Below are 10,282 nucleotides of genomic sequence, written 5' to 3' on the forward strand. Positions count from 1 at the left end.
CCTGTTCTCATCTGGAGATGAAAAGTACAGCATTGGGAATACAGCCAATGATATTATAATAAGTTTATATGGTGACGTGATGATATACTTACTGTGGTGATCACTGAGTAATGTATAGAATTGTCAAATTACTATGTTGTACACCTGAAACTAATTTAACATTGAATGTCAGCTATATGTCTAATAATAATTTTTTAAGTGCAGCATGACAAAAGCTCTGGGTGGCTCAGAGGAACATATTGTGAGAAAAATCTGGGCACTGAAATCTCTCAGTTAGAAAGTAAATAAAAGTAGTGAGATTCTTAATGTGAGGTTTGGAAAAACGTTAACCAAAAATTTTAACTTTTATTTTATGTATGCATTAAGGCCATATGTAATAAAAATCTGTCTAAATACTTACCAAAGAGCTTTTTGAATACATTTAAATTAAAATATTAATGAAAAGAAAACATTGTATCATAGTTTGAATGGTAGCATTTTTTGTTTCTTATTAAACTATACCAGGAAAGGAGGCCAAGACTCAATGAAATATGGCTATTATCCCCAGTTTCACAAGAGCATGAACCTCTCTGGCTTAACAAAGCCTAAGGAATCTACTACAGAAATTGGTTGTTCTTACTACCCTGGATCCTTTTGTGCAGACTATAAACCAAAAGCTCAATATTAATTATAATTTATCTTAAAATTAATTATATTACAAAGTTGTATTATTTGGAAGATGTGTTTAAATGACTCAAAGTTAAAAGATCTCAGTATAATGCTGGTTCTATAATTATCCTCCCAGAAAACATTACTTGTAAAACTTAATGATGTAGAACCATAATCATAGCATCGAGTAGGAGGTTGCCAAGCAGATGGGAAAGCTTTTTGGTTTTTGTTTTCCAGTTGTTTTCTTCCATTTCCTCCCCTCCTTTCACAAGGAGAATCAGCCACCTGTTTTTAAAGGCTGAAGTATTTTTACTGTTCTTGGTCGGAAACATTTGTTTAAACAAAGTAGCACTTGGTTGCTAAACCCTTGATTCTAAATGGACATAGCCATCTCATTTTTGTTGGGCCAGGGTTTGGATAACAATTTGATTTCCCAGTCTGTTTCTTTTGTGACCATATAATCCTCTCCCAGTGTTGCATGCTCTGTGAGCTACAAGCACTTGAGAGCTCATAAGCACAAAGACTCTAAGGTTTCTTTGGGATTAGCACCATACAAATGCAGATTTGGCACAATGGAAGACTGATTCCATCCTTGTAACTGTTACTGCTCTACTTCCTGCTTCCTCTGGGTAGCAAAGCTAGCCACTGTTTTTAAAATACTTACTTTAGCTGCTGACTTTTTCATTGGCTGCCTGGAGAAGAGAAGGAGTTCTTGCCTATGTATTTCAGTGTTTTGATCCCTTTCAATTATTTTTTAAAATATATGTCATTAAATTTTACAGGAGTATTACAGAATTCCTAATTGCAGAATTTGAACTTGAGCTACGCAATCTTACTTTTCGTCTTTAATCTATGTGTCAATGACCTTTTTAAGTCTGATTACCTGTATGAACTCTCTTCAGAATCTTTCCCTGGTTAACACAGTATAGAGAAGTGCTGGAAACCAGTTCTTTTCTGTGACACAATTCTTCCAACGGAGTTGAAATGCTTTGCAAACAATTTCACGTATATCAGCCAATTCATATACAAAGCAATGTCATGTGAATCCTTTCCTTTTTATATATCATCTTTCAGTGATGATCAGGAATTCATGCTGGTACAGAGACTCTGGTTTGGGAGGAGGAAACAGGGGCTTGCGAGGGGAGGGCGAGAGCAGAAGCTGCTCACCTGCTGTTAGAACGACCTTAGCTGGTGGTACCTGAAAGACCCGCGGATCCCTTTACCCAAGAATCCAACACTGCCACTGGATGCAATCAGCAAGAGGTTCTTTATTGTTATGCAGGCGCCTGCGGGTGATCAGCGCGCGCCTGCGGGTGGTCAGCGCGCGCCTGCGGGTGGTCATCAGCTCCTGCTAGCTGAGCACACCCGGCTGGGGTGGTGCTGGGTTTTTATAGACAGGTACAAACAAGTTCTGGATGGGACGGGGCCGATTGGCTGACAATTTGAACATTTGAAAAAAGGCATACTTGGTGTTAGTGGATTGGCCCTGGAAAACCCCCATGCCGAAGAAAAAGGGCGGGAAGGGGAAACAAAGAGGAGAAGCTTGACCCCATCACTCAGCAGAAAGGCATCCTGTCTACGTGACCATGCCCCGGCTATTAGGAGAGGGTATCTTGTTCAAACAGGAGTCAAGTGTCATGCCCTAAAAGCCAAGCAGTTACAGAAAGGCAAAAGAGCAGTTACATTGAATTCAACCCTGGGGGAAGGGTCTTTTCATTGCAAGGGGAGGAGGGGTACTTTTACACAACAAAAGAGCAGTTAATTAGTTAACGACGGGACGGGGGTCTTTCATTCCCCCCTTTTTCTTGATCATGGATAGAATCTTATATCCATTTGTCCTTTTCTTGCACTAAGTGGGGTGCAAGGCGCCAGCTTTTGCTTTCTCCTCAGCCAGCCTCCTGCTCCTTCATTTCCCCCTGAACAATCTTGACCCTGAAATCTTTAAGGGGGTTGAAGGTGGAAGGTCTCATCTTCTGTAACTTCTTCCTGCTGAATAGGGGCGTAGAGCTTGTCCCTACCTACTGGGGTCAATATTGATCAGTGGAGGAATATATAGGGGAGTTACGAAAGGTGGAGGCAGCTGAATCCAGCGCTGACAGTGAAGAGGCGTCCTCGCGCGCGAGAAGGATCATCTGCCGCGCGCGAGAAGGATCGTCTGCCATGGTGTAGTCATTGTAACAGTGGAGTCTCGGCACCAAGTAGAGAAACAGTGAACAAAGCAACATATTAAGATTAATAAGGCAATAAGAATGAGAAGCCCGAAAAAGAGATTCGGCCATAGTCCTCCTTCAAATTAGGAACTTAACCATTTACTTAGAGAGAAGGATCTTGTAGGGCCTTAATCTGGGTGTTCATATCGTTTATTATTCCTGTGACATTTTTGTGATAGTCTGGGATGTATACGCAACATTCTGTCTTGATAATTGCGCATGTGCCCTCCTGGGCTGCTGTAAGGACATCTAAAGCCATCCTATTTTGTAGGACTTCCCTGCGTGTCTGTGACACTTCGGTATTAAGTAGGGAGATGCCATTTAGTGAATCATTGAGTGCCTTTGTAGTATATTTATTAAGGGCTTCTACATGCCACATGACATTCTCTAGTCCCTCAGATGGAACAAAGATGGATGCTAAGTGATCATACCATTTAAAAACAGATTGTGTCCATCTTTGTTTCAAGTTGGGGAGATTAGCTGGAGTTGTAATGGTTTTAGTAATGCACCCATGGATCCAGGCAAATCCTAAAGTACAGCGAGCTATCCACCCTGGAGGAAGCCAGGGCCACAGGTTGGTTCCACATATCCAGTGGGTTCCGTTTGGAGCTGGCCATCTGATGCCAGGTCACCTTGCCCAATCAGTAGCAAACCGGTCAGTAGCCTGGAGTACTATTACTTGGGAACACATTTCTAAAGACAGCCATCCTAGATGTCGTGCGTTCTTTGCCCAAGTATCACTCGTATGATTTCTTTGTTCCCAGCATAAAATTGCCTTCTGACTGAGCCGTCCAATTGTGGGTTTGAGCCACAGATATGTATCCCAGATTTGATATATACCATCCTTAGTATAGCGATAAGGAGGGTTTTGTAACTTAGGCCCATATTGGATTGGGGAGTTATGGCTTGACAGTAATCCCCTTTCCTTCCAAATAGCTCCATGGGCATGTAGTACCAGGAAAGCATATTTGGAGTCAGTATAAATGTTAATTCTTAGACTTTGGCAATTGCAAAGTGCTAGTGAGCACTATGGCACACCTAGCTTTTCTTATTTTTTTCTATGAAAACTACTGTCATCAGAAAACCAACTGTCATTCATATTTTTAACAGGGGCATCTTAAATCTGGCCAGATAGAGTAAGCAAGATCAATAACCTTTTTTTGCTCTATAGAGAAATTAGTACAGTGGTCAGGTTCAGGCATACAGGTAACTAGGTTTAAAGTCTGACAAGTTTTAAGTATTAATTCTGGCATATCTATAAGTATAGTCCAATATTTAATTAGTTTGTTTCTATCATCCACTGATGGCCTTTGGCTTCTAAGACAAATCTGGACCTGATGTGACATCATTACAGTCAAGGACTGTCCCATAGTGAGCTTTGAGGCTCCTTTTATGAGGGCTGTTCTATGCTTAGCTAAAGCATCTGTTTGCAATCGCACCTCAACAGAGGTGGCCTCTAGGATAAATATGACTAAGGGATGAAACCAATAAGACGACCTCTGAGTGGTCCAACCTTAACAATATCCTGATTACAGAGGATCATTGTCAAGTGGGAGAAAACTTGTCAAGAGATAAGGGAAGTTCCCCATGCATCATCCAATCCAATCATAAAGAAAGTGGGGTCATCCATTGTCTCCACAAGTCCATAGTTAATCCTATGGAGTGCAATAGGCTGGCTTTTTTAGGCAATTTCATTATCCCAGCCACACATAAGGTGTTAGTTAAGTTATACAATTGTAGGGGAATCAATCCCATTTTCTAGTTGTTTAATCATGTGTGAGGGGGTTCTACTAATATCCCCACAAAATAAAAAAGCAAGAAGATCATCTAAATGAGCTATTGTGTAACTTCTCTGAAGTTTACCTCAAATTGTTTAGCTTAGGTAAACATTTAAAGACAATCAAATCTAGAATTTAACATCCATAAAGGTGTGTTACTAAAACAATTTTTCTCTCTAAAATAATCCTCATTTACAGAGATAGCGAAATCAGGACTAATTCACTTGTGAAACAAGTCCAGTTTTAACAAACTTGGCCCATTATTTACATAAGCTCAGCAAGAACAGTTGAGTGTGATCATATAGATCTTTTAGAATCTGCTTTGCTGGAACTTCTTATAAGGAATCTCTAGGTTGAACTTTTAGTGGCCTCTCCGGGCCAGAAGCCAAGCCCTGTACTTGCCATCAGGCATGCCTGCAATACCTGTTAATTTGGGCGAATGCCTCTTCTGAGTCTCCGCACCTACCAAAGAGTGACATTCTTTACTCACCTGGTGAGGCTGCTGGGAACTCTGTAAGCAAGGTATCAGGCCAACAGTCCCATGGGGCTTTATGGCTCCAGGTTTCATAAAGTCAACCTTAGTTCCTTAAGGCTGTCTGGTCATATCTGAGTCTTTTCAAATATGACATCCCAGTCAAAGCCTTGGTAAAATAACCAGTTTCCAATGGTGTCCTGTTACAAGGAAAACAGATTCTTATTGAACTTATGCAAATGACTGATTGCCATGGAAGAATGAATACTTACTGAGACCTTTTGGTTTCAGAGGGTTCATATAGAGAGAAAAGCTTGAATGCTTTGAGCACTTTTACATCTCTATAAGTTACAGATAACTTAAGAAAAAGTATCCCTAGTCTGGAAGAGCAAACATTAGAGAGAACCGGCAATGTTTAAAATAAGACAAAACATTAACAGACACAACACTATAATCTTTTAGTTCACTTAGTCCCATGTTACTAAATCTGGTGAATGCGGCTTTAGTCAGTTTTGGAAATTCTTACCCATTTCAGTTTTAGGATTTTAGAGTATATCAAATACCTGTATTTGTCCTGAAAGTCTTTTATATGAATCTCCTTGAAGATAAAACTCATTAAAATAAGAGAATTAAAACAATTATAAATGACAAAAACTCAGAATGGATATGGTTAGAGCTAAAGAGACACGGGAGTTTACAATTTAGCTGCAAGGAAATCAGGTTATTTCTGTGATACATAACATTTCCATAATTACAGTATCAAGTGATGATCTCTCAAAACGTTAAAACTTTAGGAAGTGCGTAGAATCTCTAGAATAGTTATAGTATTTTCCCAAATGTAACCCAATGTTTATCACTGGTTTAAATCTTGTCAACAATTGCTAAAACCTTAGAAAGTTTAAAAACACATGCCTAAATATAATTAGGGATGTTAAACACCTGATAAAACAAAACATAGGAACTGAATTTTTCAGGCAGGCAAAGAGAAAACCACTTACACTTTTTAACAGATCAATTAGCTAAGAAAACTTTGCCCCTTTTAAACAGAAAGAAAACCAGCTTTTTATACCAGTGTCTTTCCCTTTTTTTTTTTTAATTTTACTTCTAAGTGTGCAGTCTTAAGATAGGAGTTTTCTGGGTTTCCCTCCTATCATGAATGATGTCACAGACAAGGGGGGGGGATCTTTCCCCTGCTGTCCTGTTTGCATCCCTCACGGGAATTTAGGAGTGTCTTAGCTAAGGCCTGTCCGCATAAACCCCGGACCAGGCTACTCCGCGGAGTAGATGACTGTTATGCCATATGACGCCCCGCGAGACTCAAGGTGCAGCCCACTCAGACTCCGTAGACGAAGTGGTGGAGCCATACAGACACATTCATACAGTCAGGCACTCTTCAGATTCAAACAGGTTGGATACCCTCCCCTTCTGGGCATCTCTGGCTAATGGGAGGTTATCAGTCTCCCCTTTCATTCTTTACAGATTAGAGTGAGTTTCTATGGTTACAGGCAATGGAGGATGGTAACAGGGTGTTTTCGCAGTGCCTCAAAGTTGGGCTGTTTCCTTAACCTCTCAAGGCCAAATGGCCCTTATACTTGGAAGTATAATCTGTGTGGAGGCAGGTCAGGAGAGTGCTAAATTACCTTGGAGGCTGTTTTTCTTTCTTTTTTAGTCTGTCCTGACCATATCTAAAATTTCTTTTGTGAAGATTTCCGTTCACAAACCTTTTATAATTTTCCTTTGCATTCAGGTTTTATCCTGAGTCATTTCCTTCCAAACAACCATCTCATTTAGGACAAAATTACCTTCCCTTACCTTCAACAAAATGTATTCCCATTTCTTAAATCTTTCTTACATATCTCCTACTTTCCTACATACAGTTTCCCTTTATTTCCATCAGTCTTAGTTACACTAAGCAGAACTTTGTATTCTTAGAAACACCTTTAGTTATTAACCAATTGTGAACTGTTACAACAGAATTCTTCATGTGGCAATTTATCAATCAGTTAAGTGGCAAACAAGTTTACCAACAGATTTAAATACTCTTAGTTTCTTTGCAGTAAGGAGTCAAAAAGCACAAACCTACATCCAGTAATTAACAACTTAGCATTTTATCTTGTTAGGTTAAGACAATTCAATTCCATTTGTCATCCAAGTGAGACTTTAAAACTTTCAGATTACCAAAGACTTTGAAAGCTACTCCAGCAATTACCCATTAGAACTTTGAGATAGACAATTAACCATCAGTTTAGTCATTTCTTTGCTAACAAATTTTAATAACACAAGCTTATTTGACCTTCAGTAAACTTCGAAGTTTCACATCTACTGCTGTAACTTCAAAGACACGTCTTATCTTAATTAAACCAACAAACTTAACTTAGTTCCAACACTGATTTACATTCCACCTGGACCCACTCCACTTTGAATGTTTACCTGAGACATGCGTGGGAAGATCTGGAGTGGGGAGGTGTTCGGTCCAGGGGGTGTTGTTCTTGCTCCTTGACAGTGAAGAGAGAAGGAGCTGTGGTGCATGATCTAGAGGCCAGTCATGCAGGCTGCACACACGTTGGTACAGAAACACGTAAGGGGGAAACAGAAGAAACAAAGCGCCGCCAGGAGGCAGAGAAAGGATTCCCGGTTTTGGAGCTCCTAAGCCCCAACAGAGGAGCAGACGCCATGCTTTCCCACCAGCAAGGGGGGAGGGGTTAAGCAGTCCAAGTCAGGCCAGAGAACACAGGGAAACTTCCCCGAAACAAAGAGAGTTTCGGCAGCTGCTTGGGAATATTCCTTATGGTCTCTGTCTCGAGTTAGACTAACCCCAGTTGGCTCCAGTTAACCTTAATCAAGGGAAACACAAAGGGCGACGAGAAAAGCACACAAGACACACAAGACAATTAACAAAAAGGTCGCTGCGCGGTTTCGGTATACTACCAAAAGCAAGGTTTCCACCGGCCCAGAGGAGCCTCGAGATCTCCCTGCGGTGGACAAATTCCGTCCAGGGCCGAGGGGTTCCTCTGGAACGGACAAACGGATATAACCCTCGGACAAATGAGGGGCCCCGAAAAATCGGGCCCCTCGACACCCTGGAGCGTCCTCCAGGGTCAGCAGGGGAGAAGTCCGAGCTCGTCAGCTCCTTCTCAGGCTGCCTACAAATACAATCCAACAACGCACGCTGTTGTACAAACACTATACCGCTACCCGCAGTATAGGTCAAACAGAGGCCTCACAAGACTAGAGACAAACAAGAACACGAGACAGGAGACAAAAACACACAGTTATTAAAATTTAAATGCTGGCCAGCTTACCTCCTGGTGGGAGTCAGTTGGATCCGTGGGCAGGAATCCGATGGTCTCGGTGGGACCTCCAAATGAAAGACCCGCGGATCCCTTTACCCAAGAATCCAACACTGCCACTGGATGCAATCAGCAAGAGGTTCTTTATTGTTACGCAGGCGCCTGCGGGTGGTCATCAGCTCCAGCTAGCTGAGCACACCCGGCTGGGGTGGTGCCGGGTTTTTATAGACAGGTACAAACAAGTTCTGGATGGGACGGGGCCGATTGGCTGACAATTTGAACATTTGAAAAAAGGCATACTTGGTGTTAGTGGATTGGCCCTGGAAAACCCCCATGCCGAAGAAAAAGGGCGGGAAGGGGAAACAAAGAGGAGAAGCTTGACCCCATCACTCAGCAGAAAGGCATCCTGTCTACGTGACCATGCCCCGGCTATTAGGAGAGGGTATCTTGTTCAAACAGGAGTCAAGTGTCATGCCCTAAAAGCCAAGCAGTTACAGAAAGGCAAAAGAGCAGTTACATTGAATTCAACCCTGGGGGAAGGGTCTTTTCATTGCAAGGGGAGGAGGGGTACTTTTACACAACAAAAGAGCAGTTAATTAGTTAACGACGGGACGGGGGTCTTTCAGTACCAACATCTTCACCCTTTATGCATCTGCATCCTTTATGCATGAAATAGCAATATGCCTTTCCCTGTCGTGTAAATCTTATTTAGTTAATACCCAGTAGGATTTGCAAGCCCTTCACATCTCTGTGGATTTATTTTATTTCAGAGTGCAAGTGACTTTATGGCCCAATTACCATCATTGTGACTTATTGCATTATTGTGGGAGGGAGAGAGGAGCAAGAAACGCCTGATCACGTGTATCGTCATCAATGGAATGAGTGCCACGCACTCCTGGCCAAGGCAGAGGGATGGATGAAACCTTTCTGATCTATTGTTTATCAGAACACTGAAGCCTGGGTGATTGTGCCGTACTTTAACAGACAAGTGTGTCAAATGTATGGGTGAAGATGTTGCAGTGGTGGTGTTAGAGTAATTAATATTTGGAAGGTAATGAATATTTTGAGTTTAAAGATGTCAAAGGTCAAAGACGGAAGGAATGACTAAGATCGGATGTTGACCCCCTCAAATTACAGGGGTATTGAAGCGAGACTGAGTCACCACCTGACCCCAGGAATGAACCAGCGAGGAGGGCTCCTTATTAGAGCAAGGCTCCCGGAAGCCAGATAGCCCTTGTGCTTGCAAGAGCTCAAGGTACAGCCGGCTGTGGAGCACCGAAGCAGCAGCAGCCACAGCAGCCACGGGAATCGTGACCCTCAGGCCCGGCGCCTACCTGGAATTTCCGCAGCGCCTGGTTCAGAACCACCGGGGCGGACAGCTCCCCGCCGCCGCCGGTGCCGACTGCGGAAGGGGACCGAGAGCGCGGGCTTCACGCTCCGTGAGCCGGCTGGGGCGGCGGGAAGACCGGCTGCGTCCCCCCCAACCCCCGACACCCACTCGGTTCCTCCCTTCCCCCTGCGGGGCCGCGCGGGGCCTGCGGGTGGCCGTCCCGGGCCACACGTCCCGCAGGCGAGGAAGCCACCGGCCGCCCTCTCCCCTGCCGCCACCGCCGCAGCAGCTGCTATCTTTGCCCCCCTCGGCCGAGGGGTGTGGGGCGAGCCCCGCGCGGGCCCCGCCCCGGCCTGCTCCCCATTGGCCGGCGGGCGGGCCGGATGTGCGAGGAGGCGGGGCCGTCTCTGGCGGCTCGCGCCGGGGAAGGTCGGCCAGGGAGCATGGGGTGCGGCGGGAGGGCGCGCGGGGACGCAGCGGGCGCCGAGGAGACGCAGCGGCGGCGGTAGCGGCGGCACCTGGGCCCGGCCGCAGCCCCTGCCTCCCGCCCTCGC

The 10,282-nt window shown here is 44.0% G+C and overlaps 1 long non-coding RNA gene across 1 annotated transcript; it reads right to left on the bottom strand.

The window, feature by feature from the left end:
- Nucleotides 1-1,891: 1,891 nt before the first annotated feature.
- Nucleotides 1,892-8,573, bottom strand: LOC309840857. Its single transcript, XR_014298826.1, has 3 exons — nucleotides 3,699-8,573; nucleotides 1,977-3,118; nucleotides 1,892-1,934 (listed from the first exon to the last, which is right to left on the bottom strand). It is a non-coding gene; the product is annotated as an uncharacterized lncRNA (long non-coding RNA).
- Between the last annotated feature and the right edge of the window lie 1,709 nt (nucleotides 8,574-10,282).

This window comes from Mustela nivalis (assembly GCF_964662115.1).
Source record: "Mustela nivalis genome assembly, chromosome: 9".
Lineage (NCBI taxonomy): Eukaryota > Metazoa > Chordata > Mammalia > Carnivora > Mustelidae > Mustela > Mustela nivalis.